Genomic DNA, 13,386 nt, shown 5'->3' with positions numbered 1-13,386 from the left:
GGGGGACGGGGGAGTGCTCCGTAATAGGGAGCATGGGGCGCTGGGGGCCGGGCAGGGGAACTTCCAGGCAGAGGCCAGGTTCTGCCACGTCAACCAAAGAGTTGAGGATTTAGTTGCTAAAATGTGTGTGGTGGGGGGTTCATGCAGAGATGGGGAGGAAGAGCAGGGCGGGGGTGGGGGATCTCCCAGCCCCACACACAGGCCATCAGCCTGAGTGGATGTGGGGCTGCAGAGGGTGTCAAGCAAGGGGTGTGCCTATTGGCAAAATCACTCAGGAGCTGATGAAGGCGCTGGGGCAAATGAGGGCAGGGAGGCCACAGTCCCGGGGGCCGCTGTGACAGACAAGGGTCGCGACAATGCGGCCTGAACCACCACGGGGGCGGGGGGGCTGGAGGGGACAGAGAGCGGAGACGTGCTGAGCGGCATTTGGTGGCCAACGGTGTGGGTATGGAGGGAGCACCCAGGGTCCCAGCAGGAGGGGGCATCTCTCCACATGGAGAGGGACCTCGGAGAAGGTGGGGGCTGGAGGGGGGAGCCCGGTTTGGGACATGCCGGGTGTGAGGTCCCCGAGAGACACTTGGGGAGGGACAGGAGGCTGAGTGATGGGGTCCTTGGGAGAGTCACTGGGGACAGCAAAGGCCAGGGAGAATCACAGGCTGGGAGCACCCCCCGGTATGTGACATGAGGAAGGAAGATTTGAGGGCACCCCGGATAGACAGGTTAAGAACAAGACCGGTAAGAACAGGCAGCTTTCGGGCGCCTGGGTGGCTCAGCCGTTGGGCGTCTGCCTTCGGCTCGGGTCGTGATCCCAGGGTCCTGGGATCGAGTCCCGCATCGGGCTCCCTGCTCGGCGGGAAGCCTGCTTCTCCCTCTCCCACTCCCCCTGCTTGTGTTCCTGCTCTCACTGTGTCTCTCTCTGTCATATAAATAAATAAAATCTTAAAAAAAAAAAAAAAAGAACAGGCAGCTTTCGAGGCGAGGGTGCCACCAGACAGCCGCCGGGCCTCCCAGTCAGCAGGGAAATGCAAATCCAAGCCACAAGGAAGGAGATCCCGTTTCCCACCCAATCAGATGGGCAAAAAGTCAGAAAGCCAGGTGACACCAGGAGCTGGCAAGGCCGGGCAGCAGGGGCTGGTGGCCGCGGAGCCCGAGCCTGGACCACACAGCCCGGGAGGCCCTCCACGGTGCTGAACGCAGAGTCCACGCAACATCCGGGGATGTGAGTTCGGAGTGGGAACAGGGCTGGGGTGCGGTAACTGGGGGCTCTGTTCCTATTTCTAAGATTTGTTTCTTAAGTCCTGCAGGATGTACATGGGTGTTGATCATATTCTGTCTAGTCCTTTTTCTGAGTGCCTAAAATATTCATGATCATTTTAAAAAATGTGTAACTCTACCTCTGAAACTAATCTGTTAATTAAATTTAAATAAAATAAATTTTTTTTAAAGATTTTATTTCTCTATTTGACAGAGACACAGCGAGAGAGGGAACACAAGCAGGGGGAGTGGGAGAGGGAGAAGCAGGCTTCCCGCGGAGCAGGGAGCCCGATGCGGGGCTCGATCCCAGGACCCTGGGACCACGACCCGAGCCGAAGGCAGATGCTTAATGACTGAGCCACCCAGGCGCCCTAAACTAAAATTTCTAAAAGATGTAAAGGCAGACATAGGAGAGGGGGGAAGCAAAGGGTGGCTTCCCTCCCTGTACACACCCACCCAGAGGAATGGGGGGCAGGCCCCAAACAGAGTAGACCCCCCGGACAGGTGCTGACTGCCAGGCCAAGGCTCCCCTTGATGTCTGTGTGGTGTGGGCTCCCCCAGCCCTGCCCCACCAGGCACCCCAACACTCCCTCCTGCACCAGAAACCCAGTACCCCCCCAACCCCTGAATCTAGCAGGCGGGTGTGACCACTGTCCAGAGGACAAAGGCCTACTCCCAGCTGCCACTCTCTGCTTATCCCATCCTGCTCGGAAGGGAGCCTCATTTGTCTGCATCTGACCGAGGTCGGGGACTTCCGCCTGGTGGTGAAGCTAGAGTCCCCACGTGGGGGCACAGAGCAGGGCGGGGCTGAGACAGGCTCCCTCCCTGCGAGTCCTGCCAGCTTGAGGGGAGGGCCAAAGCCGGGGGCCTCACAGGACGGCCGGGGAGACGGCGCCGGCCTGCCTGTGCCCCCGTCCCCACACCCAGTCTTCGCTCTCACCCGGCCAGCGAAGCCCCACCAGAGCCAGCCCAGGCTGTGCAATCCTACCACTCACAGGGCTGTGGGCCTGCCATTGCAGGAGACGGTGGCCCCAAGAAGGACAGGGAGGTAGCGGGCCTTGCCTGGGAGTACCAAGGGGCCTGGCAGCCATCCAGAACCAGCCTGGGGAAGGGGCCGGCCCGAGCCTCACAGCAGAGCTGGGTTGGAACCCAAGCTGGAACCCAGGCTCCACCAGCCGATGTGGCTTCAAGAAGAGGCAGGCTGAGGCAGGGAAGATGGGGTGCTGGGCTGGCAACATGGACACAGAGGGTGGGGCACGCAGGGGCTGAGTTAGAGGACAACCCGAGGGCCCCAGTGGACCCCAGCTTCTCTGGCACCTGAGGCTGGGGGCAAGCGGGGCCAAGTCCAGAAGACTGGGGTCCAGTTCCACGTGCTCACCATTCTCACAGCCTCTAGGCTCAGGGCTGGAGACCCCAATTTGTAAAGTCAGCGTTTCCCCCCCCTGCCCACAGCTGGGGGTGACGGCAGAGCCCTGGGAATGACTGGGCTGTCTATCTTACCTGAGCTGGACACCCTGGAGCGGGGCCATCTTTTCTCAGGCCGGGAGGTAGCTCAGATCCTGTCTCTCAACACAGCAAAGGGGATCGGGGCTGTGTCGGGTCTGGGAAGGGGAAGGAAAGTCAAGGTCAGTATACTTCCTTGCCTTACACACACACACACACACACACACACACACACACACAGAGTTGGCACACTCAGAACCAGGGGCAGCCATGGCTCCAGAGCCGGCTCCAGGCTGCGTGGCCACACCCCCAGAGACTGGACAGCTGGGGCCCTCCTGCCACGGGCCCAGGATGCAGGCAGGCACTGGCTGACTCAAGTTGTCCTCCGACCCACCTTTATTCCCATTTCACAGAATGTGAAACTGGGGCCCAGGCTGCCGGTCACAGAGCAAGGGACCAGGACAGTGAGATTCAAGTGACAGAAACGTGCTGGGCAAGGGGGTCCCTGCGACCAGATGAAGTCAGAGGGCGAGGGAGGGAAGGGGCCTGCTGAGGTCACCTGCTGATCCAGGCAGAAGAGGAAGGAAAGGGCTCCCGTGTCCTGTCCCCCAGGCCAGGACACTGAGCTACTCCCCTTTTACTAGTGTAGTGCTGTCCCACACATTCGGGCCAGGGAGCTGAGGGAAAGCACCCCATCACCTGGGGTCCCCTCCCCAACCCAGCCAGCCAGGCCTCCTCTCTAGGGCCAGGATTTGCAGAAGAAACTAAAAAATACTCCTGAGTGCCGGTTAAGCATCTGCCTTCGGCTCAAGGCATGATCCCTGAGGGGTCCTGGGATCGAGCCCCACATCAGGCTCCCTGCTCGGTGGCAAGTCTGCTTTTCCCTCTGCCTCTGCCCCTTTCCTCCACTTGTGCGTACACTCGCACACTCTCCCCCCCCCTCAAATAAACAAATAAAATCTTAAAAAAAAAAATACCCCCGAGCAAAGGATGGTCTTTACAATAAGTGATGCTGGGTCAACTGGACAACCACATGGGGGGAAAAAAAAATCATGATCCCGCCTATCGTGGGTAGAAACGATGACTTTCCTTCCCCTCCCCAGACCTGACACAGCCAGGATGTTCATGTCTCCATCCCCGGAAACTGTTAACATGTTAGCTTCCACAGGGCAAAGGGGAATTAAGGTTGTAGATGGAATCAAGGATGCTAGTCAGCTGGCCTTCAGATGGGAAGGTTATTCTGGATTATCCAGACAGGCCCAAAGGGATCACAAGTGTCCTTCGAAGTGCAAGAGGGAGGCAGGAGGGACAGAATCAGGGAGATGACCAAGACAGCGTGCCAACAACTCGGGGCAACAGCGCTGGTTTTGAAGACAGAGGAGGGGGCCACCAGCCAAAGAATGTGGGCAGCCTCTAGAAGCTGGAAAAGGTCAAGAAACAGACCCTTCCCCGAGCTTCTAGAAGGAACACGGCCCTGCCAGCATCCTGATCTTAGCCTGGAGTGACCCACTGCAGACTCCCGGCCTCCAGGATTGTCAGATGACAATACATTTGTGTTGTTTGGGGGCGAGGACGTTTGGGGTCACTTGTCAGAGCAGCAAAAGGAAAGGAATACGTTGACTTCACCTCGTACACAAAAATCAATTCCAGATGGACAGCAGATCTAACTGTGGAAGGCAAACCAATACAGCTTTTAGCAGAAGACGTGAGAAAAAAATCTTCAGAACACTAGGGTAGGCCAAGATTTCTTAAGCGGGACACAGAAGTGCTGGAAAGCAGGGAAAGGATGGATAAACTGGGCAAGATTAAGATTAAGAGCTTCTGCGCATCAAATGACACCATGGAGAGACAGAGTGTGTGTCAAGAGTTAGCCACAGAGGGGCGCCTGGGTGGCTCAGTCGCTAAGCGTCTGCCTTCGGCTCAGGTCACGGTCCCGGGGTCCTGGGATCGAGCCCCACATCGAGCCCCACATCGGGCTCCCTGCTCCGCGGGAAGCCTGCTTCTCCCTCTCCCACGCCCCCTGCTTGTGTTCCCGCTCTCGCTGTGTCTCTCTGTCAAATAAATAAAACCTTTAAAAAATAAATAAATAAAATGAAGTTCTAACAAACAGAGTCACGAATGCAGAGAATCAGACTGGTGGATACCAGAGGGGAAGGGGGTGGGAAGTAGGTGAAGGGAACGTACAGTGATATCGTCTGAAGTTCGCGTGGTGACAGACGGGACACAGTGAGGAGCACCGAACAATGTACAGACTTGTCCAGTCACTATGTCATATGCCCCAACCTAATAATATTGTGTGTCAACTACACGATTAAAAATAAAAACACAAGGGCACCCGGGTGGCTGAGTCGGTTAAGCCGGTTAAGTCGGTTAAGTCCGACTCCTGATCTCAGCTCAGATCTTGATCTCAGGGCCATGAGTTCAAAGCCCCACGCTGAGCATGGAGCCTGCTTAAATATAAACAAATAAATAAATAACATAAATATAAATAAGCAAACAAATAAATAAAAATGAAGTTGCCAGACCACCTTTATTGATGGCATCAGAAATAAGGGAAGGGGTCCCCCTTGGGTCAGGGGTACTGACTGGAAGGACAAGCAAGAGGGGCACTGGGGACCCAGCAGGATCTCAGACCTGATCTGGCTTCTGTTACACAGTCATTTCGGTCGGAGAAAAGTCAACAAGCAAGTACACATGTGCCATGCACACTTTTCTGCATGGATGTTGTATTTCCATAAAAAGGTTTTAAAAAATATACATATATATACATATACATTTTTTTTTTTAATTACCTGGGCGGGGGGTGGGCAGCAGCACAAGTGGAAGAAGCAGGGATGGTCCCTGCCTCTCTGGGGCCTTCCCACCCATCAGAGAGCCCCAGGCGGTGGTGCTGAACCACGGCGACCCACTGGAGCACCTGTCTCCCCCCCGCAGGCGTCCTGCAAGCTCCCTGCGGGCAGGCCCAAACCCCATGGAGTTCAAGCACCAGGGCCTGACACGCAGCAGTGCTGTGCTCACTGGACAACCTTCCAGCACGCCAACCTTCTTCCCTAAACGAGGCATGCAAGTCAGCGCCCCAGCATCCTCTCCTGAGCCTTCCCCTGCAGGCGAGGGGCAGGGAGGAGGCTGAGCCCACTGAGACCTGTACTTGTCCCCTCACGGCAGGACAGAATGCAAACTTGGCCCATGTGGGAGCCTGGAGAAGGAATGAACCAGCCAGGGGGCCAATGGGCACCATCTATGCCTCTGAAGGGCAACCCAGGGCTGCTGGAGCGGGGGTTGGGGAGGGATGGGTGGAGGAGGGGCAGAACCTGGTGGCCGCAGGGGTGAGGTCAGTCCCTAGCAAGCCCTCATAATCAGTGTTTTCTTTTAGTGCTTCCAGAAAGGCAGTCGCCACCCCCAGCCACCAAATGCTGCCTGAATGCCACAGACGCCCACCCACACCCATACACATTCTGTCACATCCCCGGGCCCTCGCACACGCTGTTCCCTCTGCCTAGAATGCCCTTCCTCGCCTCAGCTGGCAAACTCCCTCACCTCTCACTGAAAGCAGCTTTAAGAGGGCAGGCTCTCTGCCTCTCTTGTTCATTGCGGGGCTCTCGGTACCTAGGACAGCGCCCAGCACACACGGTGGCTCAGAACGCTTTGCGAACGCAGGCAGGAAGGAAAGAATCGTTGAGTGAATGGAAATGCCCTGCTCCGCCACCCTTGTTCCGCCCATGTCTAGCTGGAGGCCCAAGACAGCTTGTCCACACGCCATCGCTGTGCTTGCTGGCCAACTTGGAGCCATCTCTGGGAAGGGCTGAACGTTCCAAAACAACGAGCATCCGGCACAGAGTAGATGCTAACCCTATGTGGGTCCGGTGAACAAAGAGGCTGGCAGTGAGCCCCCCATCACTGGAGGGGATCAAGCAGAGTCAGGCCTGTTCTCAGAGCACGTTTCTGCTCCAGTTGGCACAGCTGCCCTGAGAGGCTCTCCCGAACTCACACAGCTACTGTTACCCTCAGTAAGAGCATTAACCATTAAGGGTGTTGAGCACCCCCGTGCCCCCAGGGCTGGCCCACCGCAGGGGGAAGGGTGACCCCATGGCCACACCACCCACCATCACAGAGACAGCTTGCTTCTTCACTGTGCTGGACTCAGAACCTGTGTGGGTGCACTGGGTGTGGGGGGCTCAGGTGGGATGAGCCCCCATCTTCCGCTGAGCTCCTCCAGCCTCTGGAGACACAGACCTGCAAGATCTGTTCTGCTCCAGACACCAGTCCAAGTGCGTTATAAATACCAACACATTTAACCTTTGCCCTGTTATGAGCTCCATCCATTTTCTTAGTGGGGAAACCGAGGCCTGGGGTGCTCAATCCTTTGCCCAGGGTGATATGACTGAACGACAGCAGGCGTGAAATTTGAACTCAGGCCCTCTGGCCACGGAGCCTGAACTCTTAACCACTTTCTTGACTTTCTCAGAACCAAGACCGACTCTCCTCAAGGCACCCGGGTTGGGGAGCCAAGGGCAGAGGTTTAGGCAAGAGGTCAGGAAGGCAGCCCACGGCCCTGGGAGCCAAGGCCACAGTCTGAAGCATCTCTGCCCACCAGCCCAGGTACTGCCTGTCTCTGGTCTCATTTCCTCGGGCCCCGACCCACCAGCAGCCTCTCTTCCACCTTCCTTGAACTTCTCGTTGCTCCAAAAGACATCTCACCCCATCACTCGTCCTGCCCGAACGCCTCCACCCCTCTTCTATCCCTCAGCCTACTCCTGGGGCCAACCGGGAGCACAACCTGCGCGCCCCGTGTCCTGGCCCCCGTGCCTCCTCGTGAGACAGGGATTCTTGGGCAGAGACCGGTGTGGCTCCTGGTTCACCAGCTCTCACCCATGCCTGGGACCAGTCAGACCCCAGGGGAGGGGGCACTGGCTGTGCGCATGAGCCCCAGGTGGGGGCAGGGACCCTCCAGGAGGAGCTCCGAAGAATCAGGAGGCAGGTGCTGCCCCCCTCTGCATTCTGGACCAGGGGCCGCACCCAGGAGCACACTGGCCCTCCCTTAGGCTTTAGCGGGACACAGGGCAGGGCTCACCAAGGCAAGGCGACAGTGCAGCCACTCCAAACCCCTGCTCTTTCCTCGGATCTGGCTGCGAGAAAGCTCGAAGTCAAATTACCTCCAGGAGAAGGTACAGCGGGCCCCCTCCAGCTTCATTGGATTCTTTATTTTCTTCTTGCTCAACCTTTGCGTGCCTTTTTCATCTGGTTATACCGCATTTACCTTTGCAAATCACCTCCAGTCCTTTCGGGAGTCAGACAAAGAGCACGTAAGACCCTCGTGAAGGTCTTCCCTCCTCTGCCCTGAGCTCCTTGTGACCCAGCTCAACCCCTGGTCTGAAAGAAGCTGAAGTGTGAGCTGCGTCAATGAACCAACGAATTCATGCAAGGAACAGCCTACAGCAGAAAGGGAACAGCCTGAGCAGAATCAGAATATGAGGCGGCAAGACCTCCACAGACACCAAACCTCCAGAGACACCCTCCTTCCCTCGTGGCCCTGTCCAGCTTCACGCTGCACCTGGAAGAATGGTGGGCTGTAGGCTGAGCCCCCAGCTAGAAAAACAGGGACCCCGTGTGAGCCTGAAATTCCACCCTCTCACAGCAAAGAGGCCATGAGGGCCAAGAAGGACATGAACACAGAGCAGGTGTTTTCCTGGGCAGACAGAGCCAAAGACAGATTGCAGGGATGCACCAACGAGAGCTGCCCAGGGAAGACAGAAGTGCTAACTGGACAAAGCCCCGAATGTAGGCCTTGTTAATAAAAACCACCTGACACGCTCTCCTTTCTATTCGGAAGGGAAACGTTTCATTATCATTTTGAATCATTTCTTCTGAACACGAGTTTTGTATTACTGTTTCTGTACATCCTCCCCACCGCGGGCAGCCCTACAAGAGAGTGGTGGGGGGACAGGGTGGGCAGTGGGGTGGCCCAGGTCCCAGGCTGGCAACCGGGCCTCCAGTCTCCAGGTCCTGAATGGAGGAGCCTCACTGGCTTCTGAGCGGGGGCTGGGGGAGGCGCGGGGCGGGGGGGGGGGGGGGGCTGTGGTTCGCACTCCCCTCCCTCCCTCCCTCCCTCCCTCCCCACCCAGGCCGGACAGGCCAGATTGGTGCACACCAGCTACTCCCAAGAAATCACACAGTTAACTGGCCCTGGGTCTGCCTCTCTCATCAGACCCTGAGTATCCAAGGGCAGCAATGCCCCGCTCACCAGCCCTCCCCCTGCACACACCGAACATCATTACAGTAGGCAACCCCATGGCGGGATCCCCAGCCCCCAGCCCCAGAGCCCATGTGGCCTGCCCCCCACCAGCTGAGTGACTGGGTGGGCCCCTTCACCCAAGCTGGGTCAGTCAGTCACTCTAGCACCCCGAGACCAAGGGGGGAGCCCACAGGAGGTCCTGTGGCCTCAAGCTAAAGCCACCACTCAGGGCAGCCACGCTGACAACCCAGACAGAGCCAGCCTACAGGGAGAGGAGAAGGGACAGATGCAGCGGGAGAGGCAGAGAAAAATGAAACCACGGTCCAGAAAGCCCAGAAAGCAGCAGGCTGGAGGAGGGGCTGCCCGCTAGCGCCCCAGGGCCTGGGGGAGCCAGGCCGCCTGCAACTGTGCCAGCTCCCTCTCTCTCCTAACCCCCTCTCGCTTAACCTAATTGGAGGAGCTTTCCTGTGCCCTGCAAGCAAAGAATCCCGAAGACATGGGTCAGGGCCCTCCCCGCCTTCCTGCTCACCGAGCCCCGCCAGGCCCACCACTCACAGCTTATCAAAGCTCAGGCTCGGGCGCCTGGGTGGCTCAGTTGGTTGAGCGACTGCCTTCGGCTCAGGTCATGATCCTGGAGTCCCGGGATCGAGTCCCACATCGGGCTCCCTGCTCAGCGGGGAGTCTGCCTCTCCCTCTGACCCTCCCCCCTCTCATGTTCTCTCTCTCTCTCATTCTCCCTCTCAAATAAATAAATAAATAAATCTTTAAGAAATATTGGGGAAAAAAAAAAAAGCTGAGGCTCGTCGGGGTGAGGGCAGTATGGGTGGGTGGGGAGAGCCGAGCTGGGAAGGCAAGGCACAGCCTGGCTGGGCCCCGGGGAGCCAGACAGCGTGCGGACTTTGGCTTTGGGCAAACGGGGTGGTGTCTGAGGAAGGCATGGCCCAAACCAAGCCCTGGTGATAACGCACGTGGTAACCTGCCTCCCCGGCACACACGGTCGGTGCTTAAGGGATGCACGAAAGGCAAACAGGGAAACCTCGCTAGGCCCTGATTCCCTCATCTGTCAAATGTAGGCGGCGTGACGATAGCCACAAATGAATACATGCATTTAGAGAGCTCGAAACAGCTCCTGGCACAGAGCAAGGGCTTTGGGTACACAAAAGCTGCCGTTCTCTCCAAGACCCACTAGGCAGGTGCTGTGGTCTAAATGTTCGTGTCCCGCCCACCCCAGATTCATAGGTTGAAACCTAATCCCCAATGCGAAGGTATTGAGTGGGGGGAAGCTTTGGGAGGTGATAGGGTCACCAGGGAGGAGCCCTCCTGAACGGGATTAGTGCCCTCATAAAAGGGACCCCAGACAGCTCCCAAGTCCCTTCTGCCACGCGGGACTCTAAGAAGTCTGCAACCCGGAAGAGGCCCCCCCCCTTCTGAGCTGGCACCCTGATCTTGGACTTCCAGCCTCTAGAACCGTGAGAAATCAATTTCTGTTGGGCGTAAGCCACCCAGTCTGTGCTACTTTGTTCCAGCAGCTCAGACGAGGACAGGAGGGGCCCAGTGGTGTCAGGAATGCCACCCCCCCCCGGGGCATGGAAGTAGAGGTGCGAGACATGGCATCAAGAGGACCAGGGTCAATCTTCAGGGTGGGAGGGCCGGGGAGGCGAGTGTCCCCCACATCACAGACGGGAGCAGCCCGGGGAGGAGACCGCAGTGAGCGGTGGGGTAACAGGCAGGACTGCCCCGCGGTGGACAGACAGCTGCGGGGGACGGGGATGAGCCACACGGGTATGGATGGAGGCTGGACCCAGGGCACCAGCAAAACCAACACTGGGCACTCTCCCTGTCACCGTGCACACACTCCACACACATCCATCCATTCGACTCCCGCAGCGACCCTAGAAGGCAGATACCATAAGCACCCTCATTTTTAATAGAAAGGGAAACTAAGGCAGAGAGGTGCAGTGACTCGTCTGAGGTCATACAGCTAGTAAGTAACAAAGCTGGAACGCAGGCTGTCAGGGGCCAGCATCCAAACTGCCAAAGCAAGCAGCAGATACTGGAAAGGGACTGGTGCCTCTGTGGGTGGATCCCCTACTTGGGATTTCAAGCTCGGGGGCAGAATTCCAGACACCACCTTCGCAGCCTGCGGGTTGCACCTAGAAGCTCGCTGGTGCACACTCGTGTGAGCTGAGCCCCCCCCCCCCCCACCAGCCTCCCTCTGCCAGGTCCTCTGCCTTTGAAGTTCTGCTCCATCTCTCCCTCCTCCACCGGACCCGGAGCCCGTACCCCAACATCTCTCCTGGGCCAGGCACTGCAGATGCCAATGCAGCCTGGGCTCATGGCTCACGGAGGAGGGTGCCGGGGGGAGGGGGGACCCATTTGCAAAAGTACAAGGGACAGAACAATGCCTTCCCTCAACAGAAGTTCCCCTGCCTTAAACCCCATAGCCCAGTCACCTAAATCCTGTGCTGCTCCTCCAACCCAACAGCCACCAGGCCTCCTTTCTGGACTCCGAGCACTTGCCCATGCGACTTCGCCCAGTCAAAGCCCCCTTTGGCATCCTGGCAGCAAACTGATGCACGGGGTTCTATCAAGCTTCCTGCTCCTCCCCATCTTCCAGGGGTCCCTCCTCTGTTTTCCCAGCTCCCAAAGCACTCATCAAGCGAGCCATCAAGTGCTGCTGGGCTGTGCTCCTCCGGAGCAGCCAGGCCCCCCCGCCCCCCGATCTGTGGACCTGCCTGCCCCTGGCAGTGCTGGGCCAGGTGACAGCAGCTGGATGAATGAAGGGCTCATTGTTTACATTACAACTGGTGGGGTGTCTTGCCCCACGTGGCGGTCCCTGAACTCTCCTCCTCCTCTGCCTGCAGCCCGAGGTCAGTGCTACCCCCACTAACTCCCTTGGGTATCTTACACACCTAAGGACATCCCCCCCCCCACTGGACTCCTACTTCTCCCCCACATGGAAGCGGCGGGGTATCAAAGGTTGGGGATGCACTGCTGGGTGTGTGATTCTCCCCAAGATGCCCTGTCTGTCCATCCTTCCCAGGGTGGGGCTGGGGCCTGCGTGGCAGTGCCCAGTGGGCACCCCGCCCCGCCCAGGCCCCGCCTGAAGGGCCCAAACGGGCGCGCCCTGGAGGCCCGGCGAAGCATCTCGGCGGCGAAGGCCCCTCCCTATGGGGAGGGCAGAAAATCTGCTGCCTCACCAGCTACCAGCGCCAGCCTGGGGGGGCACCCCTGCGGAAGCCGCCCTGCCCCAGTCTCCCCCTCACCCCCTCCACCATGCACTTCAACCAAGTTTTGCAAAAGCAATCGGCCGGGCGACCGCAGCCGGCGGGGCGGAGGCTCCGTGTTCTCCCAGAGCCCGGGTCTGGAGCCAGGGGGCTGTGTGGCCGCGCCCACCAGGCTGGGCCCCCCTCCCCGCCCCCCACCGCCTGGGAGCCCAGAGAGCCCTGCGGCGCGTCCGGCCGCCCCGCGCTGCCCTTGAGAGCCGGGACGGGCGCCCCCCACCCCCCCGACTCCCAGCAGATGTGCCGAACCCGGGTCTGCGGATGCGGAGGGCGAGGGTGCGGACGATGCCTTCACCGAGGGGACCCGCAGCCCAGGAAGCCCCCCAACGCCGGCAGCGCCCCCTCCTCGCCTGCGGGCGACGGGGAAGTTGGGGGTGCTGCGGGAGCAGCTCCCGCTCACGCCCACCCGCCGGCCCCCGACCCTCCGGCCAGCCCCACGCCCCGACAATGCCTGCGGGCGGCCGCCCCGCTGCAGCCCAGGCCGGGCCGCCGCCGCCTCCCGCATCCCCCGCTCCTTTGTTGCCCGGCGAGCCCCCTCCTCCGGGGGCCCTCCAGCGGCTCCTACCTGCGCTCCTCCGGCGGCGGGCTGCGCGGCGGGCGGCTCGGAGCCCGGCCTCCTCCGCTCCCGACCCGGGCGCCGCGGGGGGAGAGGATGCTGCGGCCCCTCCCCGCGCTCCGCTGCCCACCGGCCGCAGCCCCTCCCGGCGCCGGGGCTCCGCGCTCGCTCTCCGGGCCCGAGCCTCGCGTCCGGGAGGCGGCGGCGGCGGCGGCGGCGGCGGGAAGGCGGGAGGCGCGGACCGAGCAGCCCCGGCCGCCGCCTGCGCGCCCCGCGGCCGAGCCGAGCCGAGCCGAGCTGAGCGGGAGCGGAGCGAGCGGCCCGGCTCCGGGAGGGAACAAAAGGGGCCGGCGCTGGGGCGGGCGCCGGAGGGCGGGGCCTGGCGCGGCGGGGGTCAGGCGCGCGCTCACGTGGCCTCGCGTTTCTCGGGCCGCCGCGCCGCGCCGCAAGTGGGCGGGCGGGCGGAAAACGCGGCCTCACCTCCTCCCCCGCCCCGCAGGCGTCCGTCGTGGGGCGTCCGGGGTGCGCCCACGCCCGCCTCGGCGCTGGTCAAGTACTGGCGCTGAAAGAGTCTCCTTCCACCTTGCTCTGCGCACGAGGGTGTCCCAGACCCCCGG

The 13,386-nt window shown here is 60.0% G+C and overlaps 1 protein-coding gene across 7 annotated transcripts in view; it reads right to left on the bottom strand.

Moving 5' to 3' along the window:
* The window catches only part of CLIP2 (CAP-Gly domain containing linker protein 2), a 69,982-nt gene extending 56,920 nt beyond the window's left edge, over nt 1-13,062 (bottom strand). For 3 of the 7 annotated variants that reach the window (XM_025864524.2, XM_073884214.1, XM_073884212.1), the window contains exons 1-2: nt 12,779-13,061; nt 2,755-2,855 (exon numbers count right to left, since the gene is read on the bottom strand). The gene's annotated coding sequence lies outside the window, so the exon portion shown is untranslated. Of the gene's footprint in view, nt 1-2,754; nt 2,856-12,778 lie in introns of all 7 variants that reach the window. The other 4 variants (XR_012375705.1, XM_073884209.1, XM_073884215.1 and 1 more) reach the window with 3 other exon arrangements.
* Between the last annotated feature and the right edge of the window lie 324 nt (nt 13,063-13,386).

This window comes from Callorhinus ursinus, unplaced genomic scaffold (genome assembly GCF_003265705.2).
Source record: "Callorhinus ursinus isolate GAN/ISIS: 27379988/994484 unplaced genomic scaffold, GSC_fseal_2.0 scaffold55, whole genome shotgun sequence".
NCBI classification, from domain to species: Eukaryota; Metazoa; Chordata; class Mammalia; order Carnivora; family Otariidae; genus Callorhinus; species Callorhinus ursinus.
Note: the sequence above shows the minus strand (reverse complement) of the source record. Positions and strands in the feature narration are given on the sequence as shown.